This window comes from Lathamus discolor, chromosome 9 (assembly GCF_037157495.1).
Source record: "Lathamus discolor isolate bLatDis1 chromosome 9, bLatDis1.hap1, whole genome shotgun sequence".
NCBI classification, from domain to species: Eukaryota; Metazoa; Chordata; class Aves; order Psittaciformes; family Psittacidae; genus Lathamus; species Lathamus discolor.
Window position 1 is genome coordinate 6694681 of NC_088892.1, and position 20009 is coordinate 6714689.

The 20009-nt window shown below is 46.1% G+C and overlaps 1 protein-coding gene across 2 annotated transcripts in view; it reads right to left on the reverse strand.

The window, feature by feature from the left end:
- The window catches only part of AMOT (angiomotin), a 57006-nt gene extending 37724 nt beyond the window's left edge, over positions 1-19282 (reverse strand). Inside the window, exon 1 of one of the 2 annotated variants that reach the window (XM_065689337.1) lies at positions 19101-19282. The gene's annotated coding sequence lies outside the window, so the exon portion shown is untranslated. Of the gene's footprint in view, positions 1-7033; positions 7885-19100 lie in introns of those variants that run through there. The other variant, XM_065689336.1, reaches the window with a different exon arrangement.
- Between the last annotated feature and the right edge of the window lie 727 nt (positions 19283-20009).

Consider the following 20009-nt stretch of genomic DNA (forward strand, 5'->3'; position numbering starts at 1 on the left):
CCTTGTATAAACCATACCAGCAAAACATCTTGCTAATATAAACTTCATCACTAGTAGAAAGATTTTCCATCGTAACTGGAGCAACAAACATTTTAAGCGTAGATCCTGCCCAAATGGTTTTGATGGAGGATGTCAGTATCCCAAAACTTGGGCCAGCAGAAGGTAGGGGAACTTTCTGAGTATGTCCCACAGCTGGAGAAGGTACTTCTGCAAGATATGCATCCCTAGCAGTTGCAGAAATGAAAAGTTAGAGCTACACAATATTCGTCTCGTGAAGGAAACCTGCGTGTCTGTGTTTTGATGAAGCAGTGTCAGCAACTAATAACATATCACGATCTTATGCCACTTAAGCACTGAGATTTGCCAAGACGAACTTCTGCACGCACAAAAACCACAGGTAACACAATGTTCCTTAAGCACAACTCAGATCGTTAATCCTGGTCCAGCTCTCCTGCAGAGCTGTAGTCCATGCCAGAAGGACATGCACCGAGCTCTCCACAGCCTGAGGAACATTACTGCCAGGGCTCATCCCCCTGGGAAACCTGCTGTCCCCTGCCTCACAAGGCAACATGTACTCAGTGCCCCTTCATGTCAGCTTTTGGGATTGCTCCATGGAAACACCCCTTCAAAATGCCACCTGAGCAGCTTGGGACAGGGCATGGGGCCTCCCAGACACATTTTCTCTTGTCATCCCTCCTTCCCCAAATCAAACACACACCAGTGTTTCACCAGGCAGAAAATCCACTCTTCCCCTTAGGTGCTAAGATGCTTCATTACTTTTTTAAGATCCAAATGCTCCACACCCCATCCCAACTTGGCAACAGGAAAAGCTGGGGTTTTCATATAACTTTGGAGCACTTTTCATCCCGCTCTCTCCTGATCCCTGATCTTACCCGAAGGAAGGGTGGAACACGCTATTTAATTGCTCTCAGTCTCTTCAACCTTTATCATCCTGCAGTAAAAAGTGTTTCGACTTGGGTTTTACCTAATATAAGTATCAGCACTCACTTGCGATGACTTCACTAAATACAGGTCATGGATTCCTCGTGCACCTCTGCAGGCTATCATACACTGGGTTTATGTTCTCTGTCTCCGAAAAGATGAAGGCTTCAGCTTTGTTTTTTTTCCAAAAGACAATGGGAAAACAAGGAAGATATGTTTTCTCACCTTGTTTTTCCCACAAACAAGAGGGGTTAGACCTAGTATGAAGCAATAAAATGTGTTTCAGCTGAACACAGAACCACCTAAATTAGAACAGCAGGAAAAGTCCACCAAACCCTGAAGTGAACAAAGTCACTGCAATGTGGAATTACTTTCCTTGAGGGTTACAGTAAATAATCCTCAAAGACGAAGTAATTCTTTCAAAAACCAAGTTGTGTAGAGACACAAAAGCATTTTACAGTAAACATTCCCGTGATACACTTCTTAGACAAGGCCTTACAAATACAAATTAATTCATTAAACAACAACTTAAATTGGTTTAATTCATAGACACTCATATAAGAGAGCTACTCAACAACATCTTGGTCCGCAATTAGACACTGTAAGTGCTTTGCTAATACAAATAATTGCAAGGCCTTTAAAAACCAATTTTATTACATCAGTGAACTTCTTTATGATTTAAACAAAGTCTTGGTCCTATATCCTAACCAATACCTTAAGTAGTCGAACAGCAGATATCAAGGAAAATGACCAAAGACCTCTCCAAACTCCCAAAGAATTTCAGATATTTAGTATTTTCTTTTTTAATAAAAGGTTATTTTAAGCTTAGACACAACCAAACTAGACAAGAGTCATTCTGAGAGAGGACTGAAAAGCAGAAAAGCAACCAGTATGAATGGCAGTATTTATCTGTGAGCCCCTTCTGCAGGACCCAGAATGCAGACTGCGTGCCAGTAAAACAGGAGATGATCCAGCTATGAGGAACAGGAGCGAGCACTCACTTCTCCAGCAGCAACCTGCCAGCGTGGGAGCTGCTCATAAGACAGCATGACACATCGACAACCCTCACCAAGGATGACCACAACTCATGATTGCCAGGCACAACAGGAGACTCCAGCACACGCTCTTCCTTCATACAACCACTCTCTACTAAGACATGATTTTAAGGCTTTGAGAACTCTTGTTTCCACAGGCCTTTTTGTTTTGTTCTCAGTTTCTTGTTTTGTTCATGACTTTTTCTTTACAGTTCCTATTAATTCACCTATTCACTCCGCATTCACCATCTCCCGCTTACATTCAATGTCTGGTTTGCCTTGAATGACCATTTATACACAGATGAGTTTCAAATACATGCTTACTTAAAAAATTACGTTCAAGACCAGGCTGGACGGGACTTGGAGCGACCCGCTCTAGTGGAAGGCGTCCCTGCCTGTGGCCGGGGTTGGAACTGGGTGAGCTTTAAGGTCCCTTCCAACTCAAACCAGTCTGTGGTAAGTACAAACTCCATCAGCCCTGAAGAGCTTTTACTTACAGACATAGCATGCAAGTCAGATCAATATTATATTGCATACTTAAAAATGAACTGCTCCTAGGAGCTCCTTTACATTATTATTCCCCACAGTTGCTGAGATTTTTTTGTTTTCTCAAAAATTACATTTCAAGGTTCCTCTGGAGAGCCAAGTAATGCGCAAGATTTGGGTATTTGGTGACTTTAGAGCTCTCCATACAGCACAGTATTTTCACATGGATACAATTTCAGCATCAAATACTTTTGCAAAAGCTGAAGGTATGGCCACAGCGTGGAGGCTGCAGCATGCAATTCTTCCTGCGGCCAGCACCACATTCCAGAGCTGTTTGGGAATACACTCTGTCTACAAGGGTTTAACAACTAAGAAGCTCCTGAAGCCAAACTGGACTCACAGGGCAGCTATGTGCCTGTTCTTTCATAAAGGCAATGATTTAAAGCCTACAATATGATGATGCCATATATGGGACATGTACAGAGAAAATCAGGCACAAGAGGTAGATGCAAGTCTAATCTAGAAAGTAGCCACTCATCAGAAAGTAAGAAAAGCAAAAAATTCCTGAAAGCAGAAAAGCAGCTCACAGAAATCGGTCGTGGTCCAGATTCAACAAAATGGACTAAATCATTTTGACAAATCCCCTAGTGCTTCCTGAAACTTTATAACCCCAGCAATAGGCAACTTGGAACACTTCTATGAAGAGCCAAGAGATCCAAGTCCTCTCTTGTATTTCAGTGTATAGAAGAGGAGAAAGAGAGCCTTGAACCTTATTGCCAATCACCAAGAATGGCTGTTCTCACACTATTATAAACATTTGGTCTCCATGGAAGGGGGATACCTAGCAGCAAACATTGGCAACCAAGGACATTCCACTCCCACTATAACATCTACAATAGCAAGGAGAAAAAAAAAATCCATAGGGCTGTTTCAATTAGGAAACCTTTGAGAAGCCTTCTTCAAAAGCGAATGTCTGAAATACCATGAAATATGGGAATGTGCGACCACAGTTAGATGGGGGAAAACAGGCATCTTACTGTATTCAGAAAGCATTTCTACTTCTCTCCAAAGTGGGAACATCTAATAATCCAAGGACCGTTTGCCAAGAACAAGGTCATAGTTTTCTTTTTAATTCAGAACAGAACTTAACACACACCATGTTCTGCACTGAACAGAGGAACTCGTCATTTGCAGGTGTTTGGAGCCAGGTTTTAGTTTAATACAAAGTCTGAACATGTAAGAACTTTCTTATATTGTCTTTGTCTTCCCATCAGACAGTTCTGCAGCTCTTTAAAAGCTGTCAGTAAGAATAAAGCAAGAACTGCAAAAGAGAGTTCTGCCCCAAGAGAGGGAAGAACAGATAATTCATTCACAGCTAAGTGTTCATACATGAACATACACTTGGACTGTTGGTAATGGTAGAATTAAAGACTTATCTCTATATACACAGTAATACAGCAACAATCAAAACCTACAGCAGATTTTATGCCACCTTAAGAAAATAAAGCCTTTAACAAGATGAAGTTTTACTTCAGCTGTTCGTTCATTGTAGTGACAGGGAGCCCCAGCCATGGACCAAGGCATCACTGTGCTGGGTGCTACACAGAATTAAATGGGGCAAGTTGTTCTATCAAAAAACACCACCAATACCCCCTAGAAAATAATCACATTACACTCAACTGGAGACAAAAGAAAGGGACAGAAGAGAGAGAAGCATTTCTGCTTCCAGAACTTGGGGGTTGCAAATGCTCAGTTTCACTGTCCTGGTTAGGAAAACATGGCAGTAAAGCAATCAACCTGATTTCTAAATAAACAGAAAGATTGGCCAGGCTGCTGATGAAAGGCAGGATAAAGAGAACAACAGAACTATTAAATTATCTACACTTCTGGGATTCTTGCTATTCTTTTGCAAAGTGAATGGCTTATGCTAATCAGGGTGCATCTGAAACACATCATTCAAGCCTTCTTGTACAAATGCAGTTCTTCTGTATCCAGAAAGATCCCCACCAGCTGGCAATGTTTGCATACAATGTTAAACCCAACTTCAAGAGCCCATGCATTACAAGTCATTTTACATTTAAAAACAGGAGTTCTCTTAGCTGGTCTTGACAGTGCACTCCTTGAGAAGAATTTTAGTGGAATTCAACACTAACACATTACATTAATGTCCTACTTCCTCCAGCACAAAGGAGGTAAAAAGTTTTCTGTTGTTTGGTGGGGTTTTATCCTGCTAATGGTGCTTTGCCTAATGAACTTCTTGGGAGAAGGGACAAAAGGATTTGCACCAATCCCTTCTATATGAATCAAATATTTATGCTATGTCCTCTTCAAGCACTTTCATCTAGTAACCTATGGAATGTGATCTCCTGACCTTAACACTCAAGCACATCTAAATCAGCTGCCCTTTGAGCTGTATTACAGACTGCAGAGAATTTTTATACATTTCTATTATGCACAAAACCTTTGTGGCCCAGCTGCGGTGTTCGGTGCTACAAAGCATCTGTTAGTCCAAAGTCACTCCAACAGGCTTCAGGAAAGAGCAATCCTTTGATTCTGCCACATTTATGGCACAATCCCATGCCATGGGTCACCATAAACAGGTAGAATGATGAACCATGCTACCAGTATATTAACCAACCATACCAATTGAAGTATCTCATGCCAACCACCACAATTATGAGTTGCCAATACCACTGCAATAAATCCCATGTCCCACCATATGACTTGTGCCTACTCCACACTGCCCAGCTTCCCCTCTGCCTCCTTGACAGCAAGCTTGGCAGAAGACCAGGCACCCTCTTCCCTCCTTCTGGAAATCCTACTCTTTCCTCAAGAAAGTGCCAGAGCAGAAACAAATCATTCCATGTTGTGTTTGTGGCTCCCAGGAATGTTTTAAGGACAAGGGGTCATGTCACAAATAAGTGTCCTGGAGAAAAAGAGAGGGAGACCAAGTGCCCCAGGTGAACCTGCATCCTCAACTATGGGGCAAATCTTTCCAGGGTCAGCTCATGACTCTGCTTCTACGAGGAGCAATCACTGAGGGAACTCTGGAGAAAGTCTGACTCAAAGATTTAACAGGGGGTTTAACATGGTAGGGTTCAGCCCTGAAAACTGACATGCTGCTGCCCATCACTCACACAGGAGCAGCACACAGGCATAGGGCAATCTCGAGAAGACAGTGTTTGTGTTCCCACCGTGAAAGACTCAGTTTCCAAAAGATGTCAAGAAGAGCAGAAAAGCAAGTGAGACTGCAGCCAAAACCTGTGCCACATCCTCACCCCCAGGACAGATGCTGGTCAGCCACCAGCAAGGTGCCCCCCTGGCCAGTGAGCCTCAGCAGAGACTTGAGGCACGCTCAGTTCTCTGGGGTCCATCAGCTCAGAGCACGCTGATGCTGCCCTCACTCCAAGGCAGGCCCAGGACACCTCTCCCACTTTCCTCTCCCACAAATATTCCTCCAGGGAAGAGGAAGGGTAAAAAGAAAAATAAATTACAGAACCCAAAGAGGAACAGGGATCACAACAGAGCAGTATGTAGCATTTCCTGTATCATCCACAGGAAAAACCCACGCAGTGGGAAGAGCATGATGTCAAGGCTGGTTTCACCACATGAACAGCCAGATCCTCCTGCTGGAGAATGCTATGCGTTTCTACAGGGAATAGTACAATGCAAAGAGGAGTCCTACTACCAGCTACACAAAATTCCACAATGCACCACCAAACACTGGTAGCACTGAAACTCTGGCCGTGGGGAAGTAGGTATGTGGGTACAGAGCTGGAGGAGAAGGAAAAGTGGGAATTCACAGGGGTATTATCCCTTGCAAACCAGCACACATCCAGCACTCAGCCCCTACGAAAAGGGGTATGCTACAAAATATGTTTCCCTGCACAGAGACTGGGCCTCCATCCAGTTATAATGTGCACGTCCTGCTGAGAATTCTGCCTTACACTAAAGAAATAAGTATCTCAAAACAAAGAAGACATCCTCACACTCCCTCTGTACAGCACAAAGCATGTCCCTGGCCATGTTCAATAATCTGTTAAGGCGTGTTAATTACAGGTTCAACACTTCTACACCTTGTGACACAGTAGTAAAGCACTTAATGTAAAACGAATTCCAGTGTGAAGCAAGGACTCTCAGCTGATGGTGGAAGCCCTGCTTGCACGCGTGCATATGTAAAGGCACATCCATGCTTCTCCGTGAAGCATGACGAGCAAAGACAATCTCAACACGCGGATTAAGAGCACAATGACTGTGATTACTCTCTCAAAAGAAAAGAGCACCGCAAGAAACGCAGCTGCTTTCAAACCCAGCCCGATGCAAACCCACTCCAGCGACTTCCACTGAGTTTTCCTTGATCCCATTACACACAAGCACATCACTAGTAACTGTGGCTACTGCCAGTGGTGAAAAGCATGGGCGAGTGCAGGTTTTAGGCAAGATGAAGAGTAATGTTTAGAGGAGAGAGAAGTAATGGGCAAAAGCTGACAGAGCAGACGGCCAATTTAACTGCCAGGTTTAGGCTGTGAGAATGAATGCTGAGTCCCTTGTGCCATGCGCACGTCTCTTACCTACTGATCTGCTGAAGACAAAAAGGTTTTCTTCTTTTCAGAAACTGGACACTCGGAGCTCGATGGGTCAGGCACACAAAGCTTCCCTGCTGCCAAAGGTATTTTTTTTCCCCTTCGGTTTTTTGTTGTTGTTTGTTTTTTTACCCCAGAGAGTAAAGGGCAGACCAGTGGATTCAGCAGGGGCAAAGGGTGGAATTCGAGACTCAACAGGCAAACTGCAGAGCTCTTTCCAAAAGATGTTGCATTTCAAGGCGCTTTCATTTGCAAATCCTTCTTCATGCTCAGTGTCAATAAAACTGGAGGTGGGAGGGGAATAAACTTTTTTAACTGCTGAAATAAACCGGGCTCCCCAGAAAAGGGGAACGTGATGTGCACTGGATTTGTGGCTCGACTTTTCCTGTTTATTAAAAATACTTTCAGACAAGCAATGAAGATGGATGGGTAGAAATCCAACAGTAAGGCAGGACCTGCCGCCAGCCCCCGGCAGAAGGATAGCGGTATTCTCAACGACGGCGGAATAAACAAAAAAAAGGGGGAAGTCTGCGTCCCGGCAGCAGCGGCCCAGGCTCGGCTGTCAGTGGCAGCGCCCGCGGCCGCAGCAGGCAAGGGCGGCCAGCAGCATCGCGCCGGGGTAGGCTGGGCTGCTCCGCGCCTTCTTCTCCGCGGTTACCTGTGCGCAGCGGGGCGAGGCGAGCGCGGAGGAGCCGCGGGGCCGGACTCGGCGCTGGAGCGGCAGTAGGCGCACACCGGCGGCACGACAAGGCAAGGCAGGGCCGGGCCGGGCCAGGCAGCTCCGCTCTCTCCTCCGCCTCCTTCCGCCGGGCTCTGCGGCGCGGGCGCCCCGCGGGACCGCGCTCCGCCGGGGCGGGCAGGAAGCGTCGGCACCGCCCCCCGCCGGCGGCACCGCCCCGCCCCGCGCCGGCACCGCCCGTCTCTCCGCCGGCGGCGCGGGGCGGCTGCGGGGAGCCGGGGCCTCCAGGGAGGGAGCTCCGGCGGGGCCAAGTACGGCCCCAACCCCGGGGCCACCGGCAGAAGCGTCCCCAGGGGTTTGCCAGCCACAAGGTACCAGAACCTCTCCGCTAAGTCAGTAGGGCGGGTTTACACCAGCGCACACCGGACGAGGAGCTGACTCACCCGCTTTTTGCTGGCCAAATAATGGGAAGCATGGCAAGAACTGATCATGACTAAGTACATGTAAGCGGGATATTAAAGCAGCTCCATGTCTGTAATGTTCTGCTTAAGTATAAAATACACATCATGTAGTCTTCCAAGGCTTAAGTCTATTGGAACAGTAAACATCCACAGACCTCTGCTACTCTGCCACATCTGGATCTAATGGTTGGGGTAGAAGTAGGAGATGTAAGAGACTTCAGTATTTTCTCCAAATGCAACCATGACTTTGTAGAATTATAGAATGGTTTTGAGTTGGAAGGGACCTTAAAGCTCATCCAGTTTCAAAACCCTGCCACAGGCAGGGACACCTTCCATTAGAGCAGCTTGCTCCAAGCCCCTGTGTCCAACCTGGCCTTGAACACTGCCAGGGATGGGGCAGCCACAGCTTCTGTGGGCAACCTGTGTCAGCGCTTCACCACCTTCACAGGAAGGAACTTCCATGTTTCCTCACTTTACTACATGATAAAAGTTGGTAGGCACATTCAGAGGTGGGTTTTGTTGAAGGCTTTAGTGCCTGAAATCACACTCTTGAATTTCAACTTTAAAAATAGTTTAAGCATGGAACAAACTTTAAAGAAAACCCTGAACATGCTGCTCCTGAGCCTGTCTGCCCATTCAAGGAAGGCCAGCAAAGGGATTCCAAAATGCTGACAAAAAGAGAGGCTTAAGGCAGCCTCCCTGTTGTGGAGGATCTAATCACATGTGGTAGCAGCAGCAGCAGCGCAGTTGTCTCTGCAGGGTACCAACCCCTGTACCACATCTGGTTCTGAAATGGGGTTAAAAACGTCACCTTCTCCCAGCCCCACACCTGTAATCAGGGCAAATCCCCAGCCTAAACAGGGCCTGAGATAACAAACTAGTCCTTCAATAGGAACGTGCCTGTGTACAAACAATGGTACGTTGCCTTTCTCACAATCCACCTCCTCCTCCTCTGGCTTTTGCATACAACACACTCGAATCCTCCCCTTTGAGGTCACTCCTGACTATAAACTCCTGAGGATGATCTCCCAGTGATGGCTTCTACTCATCTCCTGGCTCCTGTTCACTGACTTGTCGTTTCAAGAACGGGCAAAACTAAAAATGAAAGAAGCTGTCACAGTTGATTTAACACACTAAGGTCTGACCATGCAAACATGAAGTCCATCAAGCAGTCCCAGACTAAGGTTTGGCAGCAAGAGGACACTAGTTTCCAACACCACTAAGTGTGCAAAAACTGGCCACATGTCAAATCCTTGCTCTGTGCAACCTGGCCTACAGAAGCTCATCAGCGCTCTTCGTGGGAGAAGATATAACATGATTCAAGGCCAGGCTGGACAGGGCTTGGAGCAACCTGCTCTAGTGGAAGGTGTCCCTGCCTGTGGCAGGGGGTTGGAACTGGATGAGCTTTAAGATTCCTTCCAACCCAAACTATTCTGTGATTCAGTGATTCTAGGAACTCAACCATGTACCTTGTAATTACTTTAAGCAAACAAACCCTTTCCAACATTCCCAACTCTTAACATTGAAAAGAAAGATGCAGAAAAAAAAATCCAGGAAGTCAGATTTCAGTAATCCTGAATGCAGCATATATGAACATCTATTTTTTCCCCTCATAACTGACATTTATTCATTGGAACACTGCAGTGGAACAAATGTAGAAGCACATGTAAACAGTTCATTAACATCCCATAACCTTACAGCTTGCAAATGCAGAAAAAAACCCAAGACAAGGCAGCAGCAGCTAATGAAGCACGTATTTGCTAGATGCTGAGGGGTAGACTTGTAAGGGAAATGTAGCTACAGAGAGTTAAAGAGTTATAAACTATGCTTCAACCACACATCCTGTCTCCCTCCCACATGCTGAAAGAACATAGTGGGGAGCAGAGAGAGAAGGTAGAGTCTTAATATTGCTTAATGCAGACACTGAAAAGCAGCTAGCCTTGCCTGAGGCGTATTAACCTCAACTCCTCTGCTGCTGTTTATTCTGCAGAGCACTAGCACTGCTCATGTTTAACCCACACAATGGGAGATAACAGCTTTATCAGAACTGGAAATGAACAAAGATGCACAGAGTCCAAATTCTCTTCCTTAAAATATTCTCCCCCCCCATATCCTCCCTTCACCCAGCTCCAGCCCAGCCCAGTCCTCAGGAGCTCCAGCACACATCTGAATGGCTGCCAGCGGAGGAAGCAAGCAGTTTCCATACACACATCACGCCACAATGTGGGAATTCAGGAAACAGCACAAGAAAGGGGTTCCTAATAACTGTTCCAACGTGCTCGGGCCAATTTATGCAATCATACAAAGGTCACAGGAGATGTGTTAAAAAGCACAAAAGATAAATGTCACAACGGCGAGTAGTTCAAAGTAGGAAAATAAATCTTGGCCTTACGAAGTGTTTGGATGACCTAGACTTGCTCCACCTCCAATTTTTTTAAGAGGTTGTCCTTCACATTCTTTAAAATTCCTCCATCTTAAAGTTGCTCCCTCCAGGAACTGCTGTAACTCCGCCGTCCTTTGTCCACAGCAGCTGGAGCTCAGGAAGCTGCTGATATTATCCCTCATGTACAGAGAGAAATCACCACTCAGTCCCACATCCATTCAGTGCAGCTGAGAGGGGTGTAAATTAATTTCCCTGGATCTCTGATCTCCGGCCAGTTTCACAGAGCTTTTCTTCTTGCACATAAAAATAAACTATTAACAGTGCTCAGAAGTGCCATTTAGCTCTTGGGACCAGACAGCACATTCCCACCACCACCAAAGCTGGGGGGGTCTTTGTCTAGTCTGTAAATATGCAGTTGGGTGAAATAATGACTCTACAGTAAAAAAACTGTCATGCAAGAAATAGGAAAAAAGACTAAGCAGAGGAACTGAGGCCAAGTGTATGAGGTGAGCAGGAACAAGGAATAGGCTGTTCTGAAAAGGGAGATTACTTTATATTTCTTGCCAAGGAAGCCAAAGTCAGTTTGACAGATACATTCATTGAAGGACAGGAAGTGAACGAATCATTAGGGGATGCAGATCACAACAAGATTAGATCAACTCAGAACCGTGTAAGAATCACAAGAAACATGTGGAGAAGACACCACGGTAGAGCAAGGTTTGTCCAGGAAGTTCAGTCAAGACTGGGAGTCACAGGCCACAGGACCTGACTTGTTGCTGCATCTACAGTGAATGTGGACATCCAGCACTGCAGCTTCTGCTGTCATTTTACCACTAGGCTGGACAGCCCCCAGGGTGGTCATGGCCATTTTGAGTTGTATTTAGAGGATCTGATGCTGCTTCTATATCCAGCCCCAAGCTGTAACAAACCCTGAAGGACTCCCTCAGGTCCTGCCTTTGGGTATGGCTGGAGGCCAGCTCTGATTTCTGAAGAGAAACAAAATCATTCTCAAATGAGACTGGACATGAATTATAATTAAAGCCAGTTATCATTCACCAACAGAGGGTAATGACAGATATCCACAGACCAACACCACCAGAAATTACTACTATGAAACTTGACATGTGTGGAATCACTAGAAAAATCCTACTTTTCCAAACAAGAGGAGGAATAGTCACACAGTGTGTACTCCACTGTCCTTCACTGAGGAACTGCTGTGTCTTTCTACACGTTTATTATTCTACGAAATCTATACAATAAAAGCTTAATGACCATGTAACTTCTGGGAGGGAAGTAACTGATACAGAGACTTCTGCATAGCCAACATCCTGTCCTTTAATATGGCTCCTGCTCATCTAAGGGTCTGTATCATACTGTGTGTGAAGACTTTCAGAAGAGTGTCAGTTTGGATGGCACCTCCGATGGGCGAAACTCAAGTTCAGCATTGAACTGTTCAATGCTGAACTTGGTTCAGCATTCAATGGCTCCTTGGGTGAAGAAAGGGTCTACATAAGAAGCAGGGAGAAAAGGAACAGTTTATTACAATGGAATGCAATATAGAGGTCAGCACTGAGGTGTCACCCGTGAGTTGATTGATCAGGTACCACCTGTAAAGAGAACTTTTCTAACTGCTGAACTTTGGACCCTTTCTATGGGGAACTTCAGGAGAAAGCTGTGTAACCAGAAGAATGATAAACAACTGCCAACTATGGAAAAACAAATGAATGGTTTCATCTTTGCTCTAAATATGTTCACAGCCCCATACCCTAAGACTTACATGTGGGTTCAGCAGAATAAGGTTAGTTTGGAAAAGAGATTTCCTTACAGGTCACCCTTCTTCTCCCAGAGAAGGACCTATAAGCCTTTAACTGATGTCTATTGTGCCAACAACCTTGACGTACAAAAGTTGACCATCTCCCTTGTTTCTCTGCACTCTCCCGCCTCTTTGAAAAGAGTTTTCTCTTCAAAATCTGCTGAAATGAATTAGAAGATTCCTTCAGCTTCCAGTGGATTTGGATCAGAGTGAGCTGTAAGAATAAGGCATGGAGACCCTGCACTTCAACACAGTCTTTCTTTGCTCTCGATAACTAAAGAATGCATGAACTCACAAGAGAGCAAGATGCACAGCAGCTTCTGCAGCAAAACACAGACTTGATAATCCTGATATTTCAATGACCATAAAGATGAAGAAGGAGAACCCACAGCTGATTTGAAACCAAAAAGCCAAACCTCTTTAAAGTCCTAAAATGGTGCAACTGCATTGATAAATACCACAGAGACAGGACTCATTTTGGATTTAAAGTTTCTGCAACTTGTTTTTAGCATCACTGTCAGAAGCAGGCTCAGAACTGAGAAATGACCAAAATCAGTCTTCAGCTGGAAGGAACCTTCCATTGCCTAGGAAGGTTAAAAGCATGGTCTTTATGAAACAATAAGCACAACAAAAATGCTAGAGCTCTACTCATTGCAGGAGCAGGACTGTCTCCCCCCACACACTACACAGAAGTTGTACTGAAAAATAAAGAGATTATTTTGAACATGAAATTAAAGGAGAGAAATGAAAGGTGAAATAATGTTATGTACAAGAAAGGTCAAATGCATTGGAACAATATATATGAAATTCTGTTCAATAATTTCTTCAGAAAGTGACAATTTTTCTGAGCACAGACTTGAACCTCTAAGCAGTCTTTCTCCTGTAGTAAGCTACAAGAAGATTGATAATTAGAGCCAGCAAGATATCAAGCCACAGATCACTGATTAACATTTAATTTTCACTGAAATGAAAAACTAAAAATAGAATGATGGCACAAAATCTGACTAGATTTTACAATCAATTTCAGAAGCTGCTGCCCCGTTCTGGAAGAGCACCAGCACTCTCTGCTGGTGAGCTTTGTTCAACAGTTATTGAGAGGAAAAATGAGGAATGAAAATGCGTTATGATTTTGATACAGAATGCCACTTTTGTTTGAAATGGGTGAGTAATTCGATTCCTTTCAATTTAGCAAACAGGAACTCTAGGAGCTAGTTTACGTTTTGGAAACAATACAGTCATTACTAAGAAGTGTATTTATTATGGGCAATCACCAGTCACTGGAATAAATTTCAGTCACAAATAAACATCTGATGTTTAATGTGTCTCTCTGCAGAAAGCGCTTCTGCTGTGCTGCCACATAAAGACAAGCTGGTGTGAGAAGTTCCCAGGATGCCAAATCCCTTGGCTCCACCCTGACTTTCCATCAATTTTAGAGCTATGCCAAGAAAAACAGCTCTTCTTAAAAAAGTCCTAGCATAGCACCAACATCACAGTGGAAATGCTACTGTGTTTTAATGAAAGCAAACCGGCTCCCAATCCTGTCTCTGTTACACCCTTTGCCAGGAACCTGGAAAAGCTTTGACTCCCTCTCCTCAGCATGCACCTAAGCCTTGTCCACACCCCTTATGGGTTGCTTTACTGTGTCCCAGCCAGAGACCGCACAGGGACAAACAGATCATGAGGAAAAAGAAACAAACCCAAAGCCAAGTACCCGAGTGACAACTGTCCCAGTTTCCAAACTCTGCAGAGACCGGGCATCAGTGAGAAGGGTTAAAGAATGGCAAACTGAATCCATGTGCAGCTCATGCAAGTGTGGGAAACAAAAGAGACAATGTTAAGGACAGACTATTCATTAGCAAAGGGCTCAAGTTTCTTGGCTTTTCCCGGTCTGCTTCCCAATGGCCATTTTTCAAGGTAGCTTTTTGTTCTTTAGTTTTGAACATAGTCATGGAAAGACATTCTGCTCTGTCTTAGCTAACAAACTAAAGCTCAGTACATGTTGAACTGCTTAAGATAAATTGTCTTTTTAATTCCCTGGGGACAAGAGGGGAGAACAATGTCAGAGATGGGGTTTTTCTGCCTTTCCCTCCCTTTCAACACCTGCAAGGCTCTCAGGAACTGGTTCATGAAGGTGGCTTCAAAGTATTTGGGATACTTAGGAGATTCAGTTTACAGCAGCAACACATGTCGGAGAAAGGGGACCCAGTCATTCATGGTGAGAGACATGAGATACCCTTTTTTTTCCACCTGAGAGTCAGAGTTAACCCTCTGACAAGGTGCAGTGTGCAGCCACAGCTGAATTACATAATGTGAGAGGGTGAGTGGCTCTGGTGAAGGCCCACTGCTCCCAAAGCCCTGCGGAAGATCTGCAGCCCTCCACCACACAGGAGACATCCAGAGCAAGACTGCAAACCTCCTGTGCCTAGGGCCAGGGTTTTGAAAGCAGCTCCATATCCGGCAGGTCAGAACCACCACTTTAGGATCTGTTTCATAAGGTCCCTACATATAATCTGAGTCTTGAGGTTCTGACCTTTCCTTCTTCAGAAGAATCTGGATCCTCCTGGGGCTTACAGGGGAACTGGTCTGCTGCTCAGTCAAGAAAAAGCAGCAATTAGGGTAAAGCTCTGGAAAAAGCAGTTAAAATAGCTGGTCAGAAGCTACAATAGCTTCAGGGTCTATTTCACCATTTCAGGCAGTAGATAGGTATATATTAAGTGTAGCAAGCTACACAGCATTTTACTTTGACTTTTTACTTTTTTGAAGTAAAAGGTGGGAAGAACAGCTCCTGAATGAGAAAAGAGCTAAGAGCCCTAAAAGGAACAAGCACAGCAGTAAAAATAAGTGACTTTTAACATAATCGTAACTCAAAGTCAGAAATAATTGTTCTAATGCATTCTGCTCTTGACAAATCTGAACTTCAGAAGCGCTTAACATCTGCGGAGAGTCCCAAGGAGCTTTCTAAGCATTCAGGGATCACTGACACTTGGCTGAGGCGGACAGAGTGACAGCCAAATGCCAAGCACAGCTCTAAAACACTGCATGAGGAAGACATTCCTGCCTGAGGGATCAGAGCAAGTTTCCATTGCAGAAAAGGAGAAAAAGTTTTGACCCTGAAGTTTTCTACTTTTCAAGGAAGTTAATATTTTGGAGATCACTCCTCTATGAGGAATGAGAAGATGCATAAAGCTTTGAGAACTGAAGTAACTGAAGGAAATTAACATGATTACTTTTTTTTATTAACTATACATGCCAGACTGCTCTTAAATATTCTCTTCCCACATTCCTACCCACACCTTTACCTTCATACCATACAAATTCTGTATTCAGCTCTGTCCCTTGATCATTAATGCAGACTCCTAAGCTTCAGACTTCAAAGAAATGCACGAGTAAGAGTCACAGGCACAAGACTGGAACAGCGTCAAAGCTTCCCTATGCAGGAACCTCCATCTTCTGTTTGACTTCACTGTACAAATACCTCGTTCTATATCAAGACTAGGAAATTCAATGATTTATGTAGGGCTTCCCACAGATTAAGTTAATAAGGGAACCCAACAGTGCCTCATCTCCTTCCGCCTTCCAAACACTGGTAAATGAAAGGAAATGGGAATGTCTCCTGGGGTAAGGGAAAGACGTGAGCGTTCTACAAATGTGCAAGGGAAGAAACCAAAGGCTTCATTGTGTGGATATGCATTTCTCTGGGACCCCTCTTCCCCTCTCTTCCCTCCCAAAAGTGGTATATGATAATGTTCTTAGGGAACTTGGTTCAGTCACAAAGCCTCACCCACACCACACCTACTGGCACCTAGAACAGTGGTGGTTTACTTTTCTTCCTGCTTTTTCTATTTTTCTTTCCTTTGCCCCTTCCCCCTTTCTTCTATTCTCATCCTCCTTCCTGCTGCTCAGAATGTCTGCAATCCTGCTTCTTTATTTCTGAAGGTTCCCTTCTGTCACTTGGATTACATTTCCAGTACCACCAACATTACTTGGAGCTCCAGTTATGCCTTACTAGTCAAAGCTTCCAGCTTATGAGACTGAATTACAGTTGAACACAATACAAATGAAGAAATTATGGCACAGACAGATCAAGATATAGGTCTCTCCAAGACCCTAAGGGACAAAGGGACTCATTTTAATGTAACTTACAATCAGCATCTCTTTAAGTTACATTTGAAAATTACACCAACTTCCCCTGGCCAAGATTAAACCTCTTCACAAGGCAGTTTGGCCTTTTTTCAGCTTTACTTGTGGCTGCTCCTATATCACCAACTTTGAAGGGAATTACACACTACCAAATTAACACAGGTGCAGTTTCTTTAGTGGTAAGAAAGCTGCTATAGGTCATCAGGTTTTTCATTCATCATTTTCATCACAAGATGGTCTATGCTTGTTCTGGGTTAAGTTAGACATTACTGTGGCCAAGTGTGAGAAGCTGCTGTAGATCCACACGCTTCAAAGTGCCTCTACCAACCCTACAATCCCTCGTGAAACATTAGGCTAAAGTGGCAGTGCTGATGGCAGATGATGTTACAGAGCAACGATTTACTTACTGAGAAAGAGAACTATAAAACCAAACTCAGGAATTTCTCTGCCTAATGAGAACGTTGCAATTAGGTCATCACTGAACACCGCATAACCACAAATCAGAGCAAAAACATTCCCACAGAATAAGTAATATGTGACAGCACATATTTGGAATGAGAACAAGGATTTCATCCGTGTAGCCCTACTGCTGAATTATGTGGATAAACAGTGGCTCTGGGATAGTCGGCTTGCAGTGGGGACAGGCAGGTGTCAGAATACACAGACCCAGCTTAGCACAAGCAACCTGGAGCCTCAGCTTCCAAACTTCAAAGTACACTTTGATGAAATTTGACAAGGTGTTTAGAGCAAGTTTCAGGGTCACAACTCATTTTAGGTCATGCATGAACTGCATTCCAGACCACAACCTTCTCTGTATCTTCTGGACTCCAGTTCGAGCAATGCTGCTAATTTCCAGTAACTATTTCTGCTGAAAAACTAGATCACTTCTGCACCTAACCTTGCTCACTTCAGGCTGTATGCTTTGGTAAGCCTTCGAACACAAGACCTTTATTCAACTGACAAGATAAGGAGCTTTAATAGGAGAACGCACTCCAGACTGATTTTGGGGGTTGAAACTCTAACGCTCTCCCTCCCCTGGATCCTGCACAGGTGTGTGGAAGTACCTGCTGTCAGGGGGGACAGAGAGTGAAGATTTGTGGGTTAATGGAATGCTGTTCTGATCAGGCAGATTGGGTTACAAGGTCTCTGAAGAGTGGCTGCTTCAGTATGGCACTTTAGTTTATGACTGGGGATTTCTTCTAATTGGATTGTACTCTTAATTATTTATGGCCTGTATTATCTGCAGAAGCTGCCCAAACCCACAGCCTTACTCAGGATAATTGGAATAATCACGTTTTTACCTCTTCTGTAAAGCACCTTGAGCCTCCCTGATGAGAGATGCTGGGACAGGATTAGACGCTTAATGAAAAATTATTGTTAAAAAGTAGAATAAAAACAAAAAGTGAACCAAGATGGAATTTGCTATTTAATGCTGCATTAGAGCTAATCATCTATCAGAGGTGACACTGAACGTTTTAACCTGAAAATTGAATGGGGATCTTCTTCATGCCTCTCACGGTGGCCTTCCGGCCCTCACCTTCCTAAGAAAGAATCCTCAAACTGATACAAACAGGATTTGTGCTTCTGCTTCAACCATCTGGTAAACGTGATGGTGAATACATATGGGCCTACCTGAATCAGTCTCCTAATGAAAGGCAGAATCTCTCAACCTGAGGGCAGACCATGAAGTACTAGCAGGGATGGCTAAAGCCAGAGCCTCAAAGCAGCTGGTGGGATCCCCACTCTCTACCAGGCAGGGATGCAAACACAAAGCTTTTAACTCTGGGGATCAGCACCCTCAGACTGGCGTTTTGTTCTCTCAGAGATCAAAGCAGGAACATTTGGAGTCAATTCTGCTTCATTCAGAGTTGGGGCAGATGCGGATCAGCTCCTGGGGGGCTTGGGGGCTGTCCGGGACAAGGTCTCCACAGGGAAGAGGATGGCAGAGGCCCCGGACCTCCTCTGCAGCACGGTGGGTACCAAACCATCCCCTTGTATTACCACGACTTGAAAATGGATCAGGGAAGGGACAGGACAGCTTTGCTCTCTCCTTCACACCTACTCCTCTGCCCCCACTCCCACACACATCAAAGAGCCCCCACTGCAAACCCTCACAGCCTTCCCCTCACCTCGCTGCATAAGGAGACCCCCCGGAGACCTCCGCTGGTGCCTGTGGTGACCCCCACTACGGGACGCGGTGCCGGGGGCTGCGGGCTGAGCCGCAGAACCCACCTCGCCCGGGAAAGGCGGCGGGGTCCGTGAGGGCAGCGGAGGGACACGGGAGCCCCTTCTCCGGCTCTGAGGGGCGACCCCGCCTCGGGGCCGCGCACTTCCCTCCGGCTGGAGGCGAGCGGCCGAGCCGGGGGCCGGGGGGAACCCCGCGGCCGTTAGGCGGGAGCCGGAGCCGCCGCCTCAGCAGCCCCCGCGCCACTCCCCGCTGCACCTGCCCCGAGCCCCGCATCCCGGCCCGGCACGGTGGCCTCTGCCCCTGCCTGGTCGCGGGGGGCCGGCGGGGCAGCAGGCAGCCCTGCTCCCCTCCCGCAGCCGGCCTCACCCCCGCTCCACACCCGCTCACTTACCCCGCGGGCGCCTGCCCCAGCGGCCGCCCGCTCATCCATCTTGCTCCTCTTCCCTCCGAGGTGACAAAGCCGGCATGGCAATGAGAGACAGCGAGGAGCTCTGGGAAGTGCCTACCCCAGATTCAGTTATTAACTTTCACCAGGCGGCCGCAACTACGGCACCCGGCATCCCCCGCTGGGACAGCGCCTGCAAAGCCGGCCGGGAAGTGTAGTCCTGCCGCCGCCTCACCGCCCGCCCGCCGGCGGGAGCTGTAGGCCCGCCTCGCCTGGCCTCACCACGGCCCCGGGTCGGAGCTGAGCCGCCTGCGTAGGGCCCGTTCGGTTTCCATGTCTTGGGTGGTGAAGGAGAGGTGGAGCAGGCAGGTGCTCCATGGAGGCCTGGGACGTTCAGCACCCGGGGGCTAAAAGCACAAAAGTCCCCTATGAAACGCTGTGGGGTTCACCGGGCAGGTGCCATGGGGAACACACAGAACGAGAGGGCACGGAGATGTTTATCCCTCCCTCCCAGAGCGGGGATGCTCCCCCAGCCTCATGGTGTCACTCACAAAATGGCCGCTCCTCAGCGCAGCTCCCCCCTTGCAAAGGCAGAGCCGTAGCCCAGAGTGTTGGTGTTCTAGCCTTATGAAGGCACATTTGCCGCAGCAGCCTCCTGCCCGGCCAGATCTGCAGATATAAAGGGCATCCCGGGTGCCCTCTGCCACACCAGGACCGATGTCCCTGCACAAGGCCCCCAAATCACCAGTGCTACAGGTACCATTTTTACAACTTAACTTCTCCAGGTACCGCTGTGTGCATGTTTTACACCGCAGAAACGCTTTCTCTACCTCCTGCAGTTAATAGTACATTGTAACTTACGCAAGGAGACACCAGTGTGGAGGTTCACGTATTTGGGCCTATGAGGAGCTTATG